Raw genomic sequence first — 14,642 nt, 5'->3', positions numbered from 1 at the left:
GGCACGAGTTAGTGTTAGTGTATGGGTTATGATTAGGGTATGGGTTAGGGTAAGGTGTAGGGTTGGGGTTAGGTTTAGGTTTAGGGCTAGTGTTAGGGTTAGCGAATAGGTAACATTAGAGTACAGGTGAGCGTATGGAAATGAGTTAGGGTCAGGGTTCGTGTTAGGGCACAGGTTAGTGTTAGTTTAAGGATTAGGATTAGTGTACATGTTAGAGTTAGGTGTAGGGCTGGGCTTGGGTTTAGGGTTAGGTTAAGACCTAGGGTTAGGGTTAGTGAATGGTAAGATTTAGGGTTAAGGCGTGGGTATGGAAAAGTGTAAGGGTCAGGGTAAATATTAGGGCACGGATTAGTGTTAGTGTACGGGTTAGAATTAGGGTACGGGTTAGGCTAATGGATAGGGTTGGCGTTATGTTTACTGTTAGGGCTAGGGTTAGGGTTAGCGAACGAGTAAGGTTTAGGTTACAGGTGAGGGTAAGGAAATGTTTTAGTGTCAAAGTAAGTGTGAGGGAATGGGTTAGTGTTAGTGTATGCATTAAGATTAGTGTACATGTTAGGGTAAGGTGTAGGGTTGTAGTTAGATTTAGCTTTAGGGCTAGGGTTAGGGTTAGAAAACGGTAAGATTTAGGGTACAGGAGAGAGTAGGATAAAGAGTTAGAGGCAGGGTACGTGTCAGGGCATGGATTAGTGTTTGTGTACGGGATAGGATTAGGGTACGGTTTATGGTAAGGTGTTGGGTTGGTGTTAGGGCTTGGTTTAGGGGTATGTTTCGGGTTTGTGAACGGTAAAGTTTAGGGTACAGGTGAGGGTACAGAAAAGTGTTAGGCTCAGGTTACGTTTCAGGGCATGGATTAGTATTAGTGTACTGGTTAGGATTACGGTATGGGTTAGGGTAATGGGTAGGGTTGGGTTTAGGGTTAGGTTTAGGGCTATGGTTAGGGTTAGCGAAATGTAAGGTTTAGGTTACAGGTGATGGTCCAGAAACGTGTTAGGATCAGGGTACATGTTAGGGCACGGATTAGTGTTAGGGTACTGGTTAGGATTGGGTACGCGTTAGGGTAAGGTTTAGGGATGGGGTAAGGTTTACGTTTAGGTCTAGGGTTAAGGATAGCAAACGGTATGGTTTAGGGTACAGGTGAGTGTACAGAAAAGTGTTACGGTCAGGGTACCTGTTAGGGCACGTGTAGTGTTAGTGTATGGGTTAGGATTAGGGTACGGGTTAGGGAAATGTGTAGGGTTGAGGTTAGGGTTAAGTTTAGGGCTAGGGTTAGGGTTAGCGAACAGGTAAGTTTTATGGTACATGAGTGTACGGAAACGTGTTAGTGTCAAAGTACGTGTGAGGGCATTGCATAATTTTGGTGTACGGGTTAAGATTAGTGTACGGGTTAGGGTATGGTGTAGGGTTGGTGTTAGCATTATGTTTAGGGCTAAGGTTATGGTTAGCGAACCAGTAAGGTTTAGGGTACAGGTGAGGGTACGGAAAACTTTTAGGGTCAGGGTATATGTTAGGACACCTGTTAGTGTTAGTGTACGTGTCAGGATTAGCGTACAGTTTAGGGTAAGGTGTGGGGTTGTGGTTAGGGTTAGGTTTAGGGCTAGGCTTAGGGTTGGTGAACGGGTAAGTTTTAGGGTACAGTTGAGGGTACGGAAAAGCGTTTGGGTCAGGTTATGTGTTAGGAAACGTGTTAGTGTTAATGTATGGTTAGGATTAGGGTATGGGTTAGGGTAATGGTTAGGGTTGGCGTTAGGGTTAGGGATAGGCTTAGCGAACGGTTAAGGCTTATGGTACATGTGAGTGTATGGAGACGTGTTAGTGTCAAATTACGTGTGAGGGCATGGGTTAGTGTTAGTGTAGGGGTTAAAAATAGGGTACGGGTTAGAATAAGGTGTAGGGTTGGTGTTAGGGTTAGATTTAAGTCTACAGTTAGGGTTAGCTAACAATTAGGTTTAGCGTACAGCTGAGGGTATGGAAAAGTGTTATGGTCAGGGTACGTTTCAGGGCACTGGTTAGTGTTAGTGTACGGTTTAGGATTAGTGTATGGGTTAGGGTAAGATGTAGGGTTGGCGTTAGGTTTAGGTTTAGAGCTCGGGTTAGGGTTAGCGACCGGGTAATTTTTAGGTTACAGGGGAGGGTACGGAAATGTTTTAGGGTCAAAATACATATGCGGGAATGGGTTAGTGTTAGTTTAAGGTTTAAGATTAGTGTACGTGTTAGGGTAAGGTGTAGGGTTGGAGTTAGATTTAGCTTTAGGGCTAGGGTTAGGGTTAGCGAAATGTAAGGCTTAGAGTACAGGTGAGGGTACAGAAAAGTGTTACGGTCTGTGTACGTGTCAGGGCATGGATTAGTATTAGGGTACGGGTTAGGATTACAGTACGGATCAGGGTAAGGTGTAGGATTGGGGTTAGGGTTAGTGTTAGGGTTAGGGTTAGCGAATAGGTAATATTTAGGGTACAGGTAAGCATATGGAAACGAGTTAGGGTCAGGCTTGGTGTTAGGGCACAGGTTAGTGTTATTGTACGGATTAGGATTAGGGTATGGGTTAGGATTTTGTGTAGGCTTGTGGATAGTGTTAGGCTTAGACCTAGAGTAAGTGTTAGCGAACAGGTAAGGTTTACGGTACACAGGAGGGTAAGGAAAGGTGTTAGTGTCAAAGTACATGTGAGGGAATTGCTTAATTTTGGTGTATGGGTTAGGATCAGTGTATGGGTTAGGATATGGTGTCAGGTTGGTGTTAGCGTTCTGTTTAGGGAAAGGGCTAGGTTTAGTGAACGGTAAGATTTAGGGTACTGGAGAGGATACGGAAAAGTGTTAGGGTCAGGGTACGTGTTAGGGCACGGGTTAGTGTTAGTGTACGGGTTAGGATTAGGGTATGGGTTAGGGAAAGGTGTAGGGTTGGGGTTATGTTTAGGTGTAGGGGTGGGGTTAGGGTTAGCGAATAGGTAACATTTAGGGTACAGGTGAGCTTATGGAAACAAGTTAGGGTCAGGGTTCATGTTAGGGCACAGGTTAGTGTTAGTGTATGGATTAGGGTACGGGTTAGGGTTAGGTGTAGGGTTGGGGTTAGGGTTAGGTTTAGACATAGGGTTAGGGTTAGCGAATGGTAAGATTTAGGGTACAGGAGTGGGTATGGAAAAGTGTTAGGGTCAGGGTGCGTGTTAGGGCATGGATTAGTGTTAGTGTATGGGTAAGGATTAGGGTACGGGTTAGGGAAATGGGTAGGGTTGGTGTTATGGTTAGGGTTAGGCCTACAGTTAGAGTTAGCAAACGGGTAAGGTTTACGGTACACGGGAGGGTACGGAAATGTGTTAGTGTCAAAGTACATGTGAGGGCATGTGTTCCTTTTTTTGTACAGGTTAAGTTTAGTGTACGGGTTAGGGTATGCTGTAAGGTTGGTGTTAGCGTTATGTTTAGGGCTAGGGTTAGGGTTAGTGAACGGTAAGATTTTGGGTACAGGAGAGGATACGGAAAAGTGTTCGGGTCAAGGTACGTGTTAGGACATGGGTTAGTGATAGTGTATGGGTTGGGATTAGGGTACGGGTTAGGGTAAGTAGTAGGGTTGGCGTTAGGGTTAGGGCTAGGGCTAGGGCTAGGGTTAGGGTTAGCGAATGGGTAAGGTTTAGGGTACCGGTGAGGTTATGGAAAAGCGTTAGGGTCAGGGTACATGTCAGGGCATGGCTTAGTAGTAGTATACTGGTTAGGATTAGGGTACAGTTTAGGTAAGGTTTAGGGTTGGGCTTAGGGTTAGCTTTATGGCTAGGGTTAGGGTTAGCCAAATGTCAGGTTTAGGGTACAGGTGATGGTACAGAAAAGTGTTAGGGTTTGTGTATGTGTTAGGACATGTGTCAGTGTTAGTGTATGGCTTAGGATTAGCTTACGGGTTAGGGTAAGGTGTACGGTTGGGGTTTCGTCTAGGTTTAGGGTTAGGGTTAGCGAACGGTAATGTTTAGGGTACAGGTGAGGTTACGGAAAAGTGTTAGGATCAGGGTACGTGTTAGGGCAGGGGTTAGTGTGGGTTTACAGGTTAGGATTAGGGTACGGGTTAGGGTAATTGGTAGGGTTGGCGTTATGGTTAGTGTTAGGGGTAGGGTTAAGTATAGTGAACGGGTAAGGTTTAGGTTACAGCTGACCATACGGAAATGTTTTATTGTCAAAGTACGTGTGTGGTATTGCGTTAGTGTTAGTGTATGGGTTAAGATTAGTGTATGTGTTAGGAGTAGGTTTGTAGTTAGGTTTAGGTTTGGGGCTACGGTTATGGTTAACAAATGGTAAAGTTTAGGGTAAGTGTTAGGGTTAGGGTTAGGGGTAGGGTTAGGGTAGGTGTTAGGGCACGAGTTAGTGTTAGTGTATGGGTTATGATTAGGGTATGGGTTAGGGTAAGGTGTAGGGTTGGGGTTAGGTTTAGGTTTAGGGCTAGTGTTAGGGTTAGCGAATAGGTAACATTAGAGTACAGGTGAGCGTATGGAAATGAGTTAGGGTCAGGGTTCGTGTTAGGGCACAGGTTAGTGTTAGTTTAAGGATTAGGATTAGTGTACATGTTAGAGTTATGTGTAGGGTTGGGCTTGGGTTTAGGGTTAGGTTTAGACCTAGGGTTAGGGTTAGTGAATGGTAAGATTTAGGGTTCACGCGTGGGTATGGAAAAGTGTAAGGGTCAGGGTAAATGTTAGGGCACGGATTAGTGTTAGTGTACGGGTTAGAATTAGGGTACGGGTTAGGCTAATGGATAGGGTTGGCATTATGTTTAGTGTTAGGGCTAGGGTTAGGGTTAGCGAACGAGTAAGCTTTAGGTTACAGGTGAGGGTAAGGAAATGTTTTAGTGTCAAAGTAAGTGTGAGGGAATGGGTTAGTGTTAGTGTATGCATTAAGATTAGTGTACATGTTAGGGTAAGTTGTAGGGTTGTAGTTAGATTTAGCTTTAGGGCTAGGGTTAGGGTTAGCAAACGGTAAGATTTAGGGTACAGGAGAGAGTTGGGTAAAGAGTTAGAGGCAGGGTACGTGTCAGGGCATGGATTAGTGTTTGTGTACGGGATAGGATTAGGGTACGGTTTATGGTAAGGTGTTGGGTTGGTGTTAGGGCTTGGTTTAGGGGTATGTTTCGGGTTTGTGAACGGTAAAGTTTAGGGTACAGGTGAGGGTACAGAAAAGTGTTAGGCTCAGGTTACGTTTCAGGGCACGGATTAGTATTAGTGTACTGGTTAGGATTACGGTATGGGTTAGGGTAATGGGTAGGGTTGGGTTTAGGGTTTGGTTTAGGGCTATGGTTAGGGCTAGCGAAATGTAAGGTTTAGGTTACAGGTGATGGTCCAGAAACGTGTTAGGATCAGGGTACATGTTAGGGCACGGATTAGTGTTAGGGTACTGGTTAGGATTGGGTATGTGTTAGGGTAAGGTTTAGGGATGGGGTAAGGTTTACGTTTAGGTCTAGGGTTAAGGATAGCAAATGGTATGGTTTAGGGTACAGGTGAGTGTACAGAAAAGTGTTACGGTCAGGGTACCTGTTAGGGCACGTGTAGTTTTAGTGTATGGGTTAGGATTAGGGTACGGGTTAGGGAAATGTGTAGGGTTGAGGTTAGGGTTAAGTTTAGGGCTAGGGTTAGGGTTAGCGAACAGGTAAGTTTTATGGTACATGAGTGTACGGAAACGTGTTAGTGTCAAAGTACGTGTGAGGCCATTGCATAACTTTGGTGTACGGGTTAAGATTAGTGTACGGGTTAGGGTATGGTGTAGGGTTGGTGTTAGCATTATGTTTAGGGCTAAGGTTACGGTTAGCGAACCAGTAAGGTTTAGGGTACAGGTGAGGGTACGGAAAACTTTTAGGGTCAGGGTATATGTTAGGACACCTGTTAGTGTTAGTGTACATGTCAGGATTAGCGTAGAGTTTAGGGTAAGGTGTGGGGTTGTGGTTAGGGTTAGGTTTAGGGCTAGGCTTAGGGTTGGCGAACGGGTAAGTTTTAGGGTACAGTTGAGGGTACGGAAAAGCGTTTGGGTCAGGTTATGTGTTAGGAAACGTGTTAGTGTTAATGTGTGGTTAGGATTAGGGTATGGGTTAGGGTAATGGTTAGGGTTGGCGTTAGGGTTAGGGATAGGCTTAGCGAACAGTTAAGGCTTATGGTACATGTGAGTGTATGGAGACGTGTTAGTGTCAAATTACGTGTGAGGGCATGGGTTAGTGTTAGTGTAGGGGTTAAAAATAGGGTACGGGTTAGAATAAGGTGTAGGTTTGGTGTTAGGGTTAGTTTGAAGTCTACAGTTAGGGTTAGCTAACGATTAGGTTTAGCGTACAGCTGAGGGTATGGAAAAGTGTTAGGGTCAGGGTACGTTTCAGGGCACTGGTTAGTGTTAGTGTACGGTTTAGGATTAGTGTATGGGTTAGGGTAAGATGTAGGGTTGGCGTTAGGGTTAGGTTTAGAGCTAGGGTTAGGGTTAGCGACCGAGTAATTTTTAGGTTATAGAGGAGGGTACGGAAATGTTTTAGGGTCAAAATACATATGCGGGAATGGGTTAGTGTTAGTTTAAGGTTTAAGATTAGTGTACGTGTTAGGGTAAGGTGTAGGGTTGGAGTTAGATTTAGCTTTAGGGCTAGGGTTAGGGTTAGCGAAATGTAAGGCTTAGGGTACAGGTTAGGGTACAGAAAAGTGTTACGGTCTGTGTACGTGTCAGGGAACGGATTAGTATTAGGGTACGGGTTAGGATTACAGTACGGATCAGGGTTAGGTGTAGGATTGGGGTTAGGGTTAGTGTTAGGGTTAGGGTTAGCGAATAGGTAATATTTAGGGTACAGGTAAGCATATGGAAACGAGTTAGGGTCAGGCTTGGTGTTAGGGCACAGGTTAGTGTTATTGTACGGATTAGGATTAGGGTATGGGTTAGGATTTTGTGTAGGCTTGTGGATAGTGTTAGGCTTAGACCTAGAGTAAGTGTTAGCGAACAGGTAAGGTTTACGGTACACAGGAGGGTAAGGAAATGTGTTAGTGTCAAAGTACATGTGAGGGAATTGCTTAATTTTGGTGTATGGGTTAGGATCAGTGTATGGGTTAGGGTATGGTGTCAGGTTGGTGTTAGCGTTCTGTTTAGGGAAAGGGCTAGGTTTAGTGAACGGTAAGATTTAGGGTACTGGAGAGGATACGGAAAAGTGTTAGGGTCAGGGTACGTGTTAGGGCACGGGTTAGTGTTAGTGTACGGGTTAGGATTAGGGTATGGGTTAGGGAAAGGTGTAGGGTTGGGGTTATGTTTAGGTGTAGGGGTGGGGTTAGGGTTAGCGAATAGGTAACATTTAGGGTACAGGTGAGCTTATGGAAACAAGTTAGGGTCAGGGTTCATGTTAGGGCACAGGTTAGTGTTAGTGTATGGATTAGGGTACGGGTTAGGGTTAGGTGTAGGGTTGGGGTTAGGGTTAGGTTTAGACATAGGGTTAGGGTTAGCGAATGGTAAGATTTAGGGTACAGGAGTGGGTATGGAAAAGTGTTAGGGTCAGGGTGCGTGTTAGGGCATGGATTAGTGTTAGTGTATGGGTAAGGATTAGGGTACGGGTTAGGGAAATGGGTAGGGTTGGTGTTATGGTTAGGGTTAGGCCTACAGTTAGAGTTAGCAAACGGGTAAGGTTTACGGTACACGGGAGGGTACGGAAATGTGTTAGTGTCAAAGTACATGTGAGGGCATGGGTTAGTTTTTTTGTACGGGTTAAGTTTAGTGTACGGGTTAGGGTATGCTGTAAGGTTGGTGTTAGCGTTATGTTTAGGGCTAGGGTTAGGGTTAGTGAACGGTAAGATTTTGGGTACAGGAGAGGATACGGAAAATTGTTCGGGTCAAGGTACGTGTTAGGACATGGGTTAGTGATAGTGTATGGGTTGGGATTAGGGTACGGGTTAGGGTAAGTAGTAGGGTTGGCGTTAGGGTTAGGGCTAGGGCTAGGGCTAGGGTTAGGGTTAGCGAATGGGTAAGGTTTAGGGTACCGGTGAGGTTATGGAAAAGCGTTAGGGTCAGGGTACATGTCAGGGCATGGCTTAGTAGTAGTATACTGGTTAGGATTAGGGTACGGTTTAGGTAAGGTTTAGGGTTGGGCTTAGGGTTAGCTTTATGGCTAGGGTTAGGGTTAGCCAAATGTCAGGTTTAGGGTACAGGTGATGGTACAGAAAAGTGTTAGGGTTTGTGTATGTGTTAGGACACGTGTCAGTGTTAGTGTATGGCTTAGGATTAGCTTACGGGTTAGGGTAAGGTGTACGGTTGGGGTTTCGTCTAGGTTTAGGGTTAGGGCTAGCGAACGGTAAGGTTTAGGGTACAGGTGAGGTTACGGAAAAGTGTTAGGGTCAGTGTACGTGTTAGGGCAGGGGTTAGTGTGGGTTTACAGGTTAGGATTAGGGTACGGGTTAGGGTAATTGGTAGGGTTGGCGTTATGGTTAGTGTTAGGGGTAGGGTTAAGTATAGTGAACGGGTAAGGTTTAGGTTACAGCTGACCATACGGAAATGTTTTATTGTCAAAGTACGTGTGTGGTATTGCGTTAGTGTTAGTGTATGGGTTAAGATTAGTGTATGTGTTAGGAGTAGGTTTGTAGTTAGGTTTAGGTTTGGGGCTACGGTTATGGTTAACAAATGGTAAAGTTTAGGGTTAGTGTTAGGGTTAGGGTTAGGGGTAGGGTTAGGGTAGGTGTTAGGGCACGAGTTAGTGTTAGTGTATGGGTTATGATTAGGGTATGGGTTAGGGTAAGGTGTAGGGTTGGGGTTAGGTTTAGGTTTAGGGCTAGTGTTAGGGTTAGCGAATAGGTAACATTAGAGTACAGGTGAGCGTATGGAAATGAGTTAGGGTCAGGGTTCGTGTTAGGGCACAGGTTAGTGTTAGTTTAAGGATTAGGATTAGTGTACATGTTAGAGTTATGTGTAGGGTTGGGCTTTGGTTTAGGATTAGGTTAAGACCTAGGGTTAGGGATAGTGAATGGTAAGATTTAGGGTTAAGGCGTGGGTATGGAAAAGTGTAAGGGTCAGGGTAAATATTAGGGCACGGATTAGTGTTAGTGTACGGGTTAGAATTAGGGTACGGGTTAGGCTAATGGATAGGGTTGGCGTTATGTTTAGTGTTAGGGCTAGGGTTAGGGTTAGCGAACGAGTAAGATTTAGGTTACAGGTGAGGGTAAGGAAATGTTTTAGTGTCAAAGTAAGTGTGAGGGAATGGGTTAGTGTTAGTGTATGCATTAAGATTAGTGTACATGTTAGGGTAAGGTGTAGGGTTGTAGTTAGATTTAGCTTTAGGGCTAGGGTTAGGGTTAGCAAACGGTAAGATTTAGGGTACAGGAGAGAGTAGGGTAAAGAGTTAGAGGCAGGGTACGTGTCAGGGCATGGATTAGTGTTTGTGTACGGGATAGGATTAGGGTACGGTTTATGGTAAGGTGTTGGGTTGGTGTTAGGGCTTGGTTTAGGGGTATGTTTCGGGTTTGTGAACGGTAAAGTTTAGGGTACAGGTGAGGGTACAGAAAAGTGTTAGGCTCAGGTTACGTTTCAGGGCATGGATTAGTATTAGTGTACTGGTTAGGATTACGGTATGGGTTAGGGTAATGGGTAGGGTTGGGTTTAGGGTTAGGTTTAGGGCTATGGTTAGGGTTAGCGAAATGTAAGGTTTAGGTTACAGGTGATGGTCCAGAAACGTGTTAGGATCAGGGTACATGTTAGGGCACGGATTAGTGTTAGGGTACTGGTTAGGATTGGGTACGCGTTAGGGTAAGGTTTAGGGATGGGGTAAGGTTTACGTTTAGGTCTAGGGTTAAGGATAGCAAACGGTATGGTTTAGGGTACAGGTGAGTGTACAGAAAAGTGTTACGGTCAGGGTACCTGTTAGGGCACGTGTAGTGTTAGTGTATGGGTTAGGATTAGGGTACGGGTTAGGGAAATGTGTATGGTTGAGGTTAGGGTTAAGTTTAGGGCTAGGGTTAGGGTTAGCGAACAGGTAAGTTTTATGGTACATGAGTGTACGGAAACGTGTTAGTGTCAAAGTACGTGTGAGGGCATTGCATAATTTTGGTGTACAGGTTAAGATTAGTGTACGGGTTAGGGTATGGTGTAGGGTTGGTGTTAGCATTATGTTTAGGACTAAGGTTATGGTTAGCGAACCAGTAAGGTTTAGGGTACAGGTGAGGGTACGGAAAACTTTTAGGGTCAGGGTATATGTAAGGACACCTGTTAGTGTTAGTGTACGTGTCAGGATTAGCGTACAGTTTAGGGTAAGGTGTGGGGTTGTGGTTAGGGTTAGGTTTAGGGCTAGGCTTAGGGTTGGCGAACGGGTAAGTTTTAGGGTACAGTTGAGGGTACGGAAAAGCGTTTGGGTCAGGTTATGTGTTAGGAAACGTGTTAGTGTTAATGTATGGTTAGGATTAGGGTATGGGTTAGGGTAATGGTTAGGGTTGGCGTTAGGGTTAGGGATAGGCTTAGCGAACGGTTAAGGCTTATGGTACATGTGAGTGTATGGAGACGTGTTAGTGTCAAATTACGTGTGAGGGCATGGGTTAGTGTTAGTGTAGGGGTTAAAAATAGGGTACGGGTTAGAATAAGGTGTAGGGTTGGTGTTAGGGTTAGATTTAAGTCTACAGTTAGGGTTAGCTAACAATTAGGTTTAGCGTACAGCTGAGGGTATGGAAAAGTGTTATGGTCAGGGTACGTTTCAGGGCACTGGTTAGTGTTAGTGTACGGTTTAGGATTAGTGTATGGGTTAGGGTAAGATGTAGGGTTGGCGTTAGGTTTAGGTTTAGAGCTCGGGTTAGGGTTAGCGACCGGGTAATTTTTAGGTTACAGGGGAGGGTACGGAAATGTTTTAGGGTCAAAATACATATGCGGGAATGGGTTAGTGTTAGTTTAAGGTTTAAGATTAGTGTACGTGTTAGGGTAAGGTGTAGGGTTGGAGTTAGATTTAGCTTTAGGGCTAGGGTTAGGGTTAGCGAAATGTAAGGCTTAGGGTACAGGTGAGGGTACAGAAAAGTGTTACGGTCTGTGTACGTGTCAGGGCACGGATTAGTATTAGGGTACGGGTTAGGATTACAGTACGGATCAGGGTTAGGTGTAGGATTGGGGTTAGGGTTAGTGTTAGGGTTAGGGTTAGCGAATAGGTAATATTTAGGGTACAGGTAAGCATATGGAAACGAGTTAGGGTCAGGCTTGGTGTTAGGGCACAGGTTAGTGTTATTGTACGGATTAGGATTAGGGTATGGGTTAGGATTTTGTGTAGGCTTGTGGATAGTGTTAGGCTTAGACCTAGGGTAAGTGTTAGCGAACAGGTAAGGTTTACGGTACACAGGAGGGTACGGAAACGTGTTAGTGTCAAAGAATATGTGAGGGAATTGCTTAATTTTGGTGTATGGGTTAAGATCAGTGTATGGGTTAGGGTATGGTGTCAGGTTGGTGTTAGCGTTCTGTTTAGGGAAAGGGCTAGGTTTAGCGAACGGTAAGATTTAGGGTACTGGAGAGGATACGGAAAAGTGTTAGGGTCAGGGTACGTGTTAGGGCACGGGTTAGTGTTAGTGTACGGGTTAGGATTAGGGTATGGGTTAGGGAAAGGTGTAGGGTTGGGGTTATGTTTAGGTGTAGGGGTGGGGTTAGGGTTAGCGAATAGGTAACATTTAGGGTACACGTGAGCTTATGGAAACAAGTTAGGGTCAGGGTTCATGTTAGGGCACAGGTTAGTGTTAGTGTATGGATTAGGGTACGGGTTAGGGTTAGGTGTAGGGTTGGGGTTAGGGTTAGGTTTAGACATAGGGTTAGGGTTAGTGAATGGTAAGATTTAGGGTTAAGGCGTGGGTATGGAAAAGTGTAAGGGTCAGGGTAAATATTAGGGCACGGATTAGTGTTAGTGTACGAGTTAGAATTAGGGTACGGGTTAGGCTAATGGATAGGGTTGGCGTTCTGTTTAGTGTTAGGGCTAGGGTTAGGGTTAGCGAACGAGTAAGGTTTAGGTTACAGGTGAGGGTAAGGAAATGTTTTAGTGTCAAAGTAAGTGTGAGGGAATGGGTTAGTGTTAGTGTATGCATTAAGATTAGTGTACATGTTAGGGTAAGGTGTAGGGTTGTAGTTAGATTTAGCTTTAGGGCTAGGGTTAGGGTTAGCAAACGGTAAGATTTAGGGTACAGGAGAGAGTAGGGTAAAGAGTTAGAGGCAGGGTACGTGTCAGGGCATGGATTAGTGTTTGTGTACGGGATAGGATTAGGGTACGGTTTATGGTAAGGTGTTGGGTTGGTGTTAGGGCTTGGTTTAGGGGTATGTTTCGGGTTTGTGAACGGTAAAGTTTAGGGTACAGGTGAGGGTACAGAAAAGTGTTAGGCTCAGGTTACGTTTCTGGGCATGGATTAGTATTAGTGTACTGGTTAGGATTACGGTATGGGTTAGGGTAATGGGTAGGGTTGGGTTTAGGGTTAGGTTTAGGGCTATGGTTAGGGTTAGCGAAATGTAAGGTTTAGGTTACAGGTGATGGTCCAGAAACGTGTTAGGATCAGGGTACATGTTAGGGCACGGATTAGTGTTAGGGTACTGGTTAGGATTGGGTACGCGTTAGGGTAAGGTTTAGGGATGGGGTAAGGTTTACGTTTAGGTCTAGGGTTAAGGATAGCAAACGGTATGGTTTAGGATACAGGTGAGTGTACAGAAAAGTGTTACGTTCAGGGTACCTGTTAGAGCACGTGTAGTGTTAGTGTATGGGTTAGGATTAGGGTACGGGTTAGGGAAATGTGTAGGGTTGAGGTTAGGGTTAAGTTTAGGGCTAGGGTTAGGGTTAGCGAACAGGTAAGTTTTATGGTACATGAGTGTACGGAAACGTGTTAGTGTCAAAGTACGTGTGAGGGCATTGCATAATTTTGGTGTACGGGTTAAGATTAGTGTACGGGTTAGGGTATGGTGTAGGGTTGGTGTTAGCATTATGTTTAGGGCTAAGGTTATGGTTAGCGAACCAGTAAGGTTTAGGGTACAGGTGAGGGTATGGAAAACTTTTAGGGTCAGGGTATATGTTAGGACACCTGTTAGTGTTAGTGTACGTGTCAGGATTAGCGTACAGTTTAGGGTAAGGTGTGGGGTTGTGGTTAGGTTTAGGTTTAGGGCTAGTCTTAGGGTTGGCGAACGGGTAAGTTTTAGGGTACATTTGAGGGTACGGAAAAGCGTTTGGGTCAGGTTATGTGTTAGGAAACGTGTTAGTGTTAATGTATGGTTAGGATTAGGGTATGGGTTAGGGTAATGGTAAGGGTTGGCGTTAGGGTTAGGGATAGGCTTAGCGAACGGTTAAGGCTTATGGTACATGTGAGTGTATGGAGACGTGTTAGTGTCAAATTACGTGTGAGGGCATGGGTTAGTGTTAGTGTAGGGGTTAAAAATAGGGTACGGGTTAGAATAAGGTGTAGGGTTGGTGTTAGGGTTAGATTTAAGTCTACAGTTAGGGTTAGCTAACAATTAGGTTTAGCGTACAGCTGAGGGTATGGAAAAGTGTTATGGTCAGGGTACGTTTCAGGGCACTGGTTAGTGTTAGTGTACGGTTTAGGATTAGTGTATGGGTTAGGGTAAGATGTAGGGTTGGCGTTAGGTTTAGGTTTAGAGCTCGGGTTAGGGTTAGCGACCGGGTAATTTTTAGGTTACAGGGGAGGGTACGGAAATGTTTTAGGGTCAAAATACATATGCGGGAATGGGTTAGTGTTAGTTTAAGGTTTAAGATTAGTGTACGTGTTAGGGTAAGGTGTAGGGTTGGAGTTAGATTTAGCTTTAGGGCTAGGGTTAGGGTTAGCGAAATGTAAGGCTTAGAGTACAGGTGAGGGTACAGAAAAGTGTTACGGTCTGTGTACGTGTCAGGGCATGGATTAGTATTAGGGTACGGGTTAGGATTACAGTACGGATCAGGGTTAGGTGTAGGATTGGGGTTAGGGTTAGTGTTAGGGTTAGGGTTAGCGAATAGGTAATATTTAGGGTACAGGTAAGCATATGGAAACGAGTTAGGGTCAGGCTTGGTGTTAGGGCACAGGTTAGTGTTATTGTACGGATTAGGATTAGGGTATGGGTTAGGATTTTGTGTAGGCTTGTGGATAGTGTTAGGCTTAGACCTAGAGTAAGTGTTAGCGAACAGGTAAGGTTTACGGTACACAGGAGGGTAAGGAAATGTGTTAGTGTCAAAGTACATGTGAGGGAATTGCTTAATTTTGGTGTATGGGTTAGGATCAGTGTATGGGTTAGGGTATGGTGTCAGGTTGGTGTTAGCGTTCTGTTTAGGGAAAGGGCTAGGTTTAGTGAACGGTAAGATTTAGGGTACTGGAGAGGATACGGAAAAGTGTTAGGGTCAGGGTACGTGTTAGGGCACGGGTTAGTGTTAGTGTACGGGTTAGGATTAGGGTATGGGTTAGGGAAAGGTGTAGGGTTGGGGTTATGTTTAGGTGTAGGGGTGGGGTTAGGGTTAGCGAATAGGTAACATTTAGGGTACAGGTGAGCTTATGGAAACAAGTTAGGGTCAGGGTTCATGTTAGGGCACAGGTTAGTGTTAGTGTATGGATTAGGGTACGGGTTAGGGTTAGGTGTAGGGTTGGGGTTAGGGTTAGGTTTAGACATAGGGTTAGGGTTAGCGAATGGTAAGATTTAGGGTACAGGAGTGGGTATGGAAAAGTGTTAGGGTCAGGGTGCGTGTTAGGGCATGGATTAGTGTT

The sequence above is a fragment of the Mesoplodon mirus genome, assembly GCF_964341445.2.
Source record: "Mesoplodon mirus genome assembly, chromosome: 20".
Lineage (NCBI taxonomy): Eukaryota > Metazoa > Chordata > Mammalia > Artiodactyla > Ziphiidae > Mesoplodon > Mesoplodon mirus.
Note: the sequence above shows the minus strand (reverse complement) of the source record.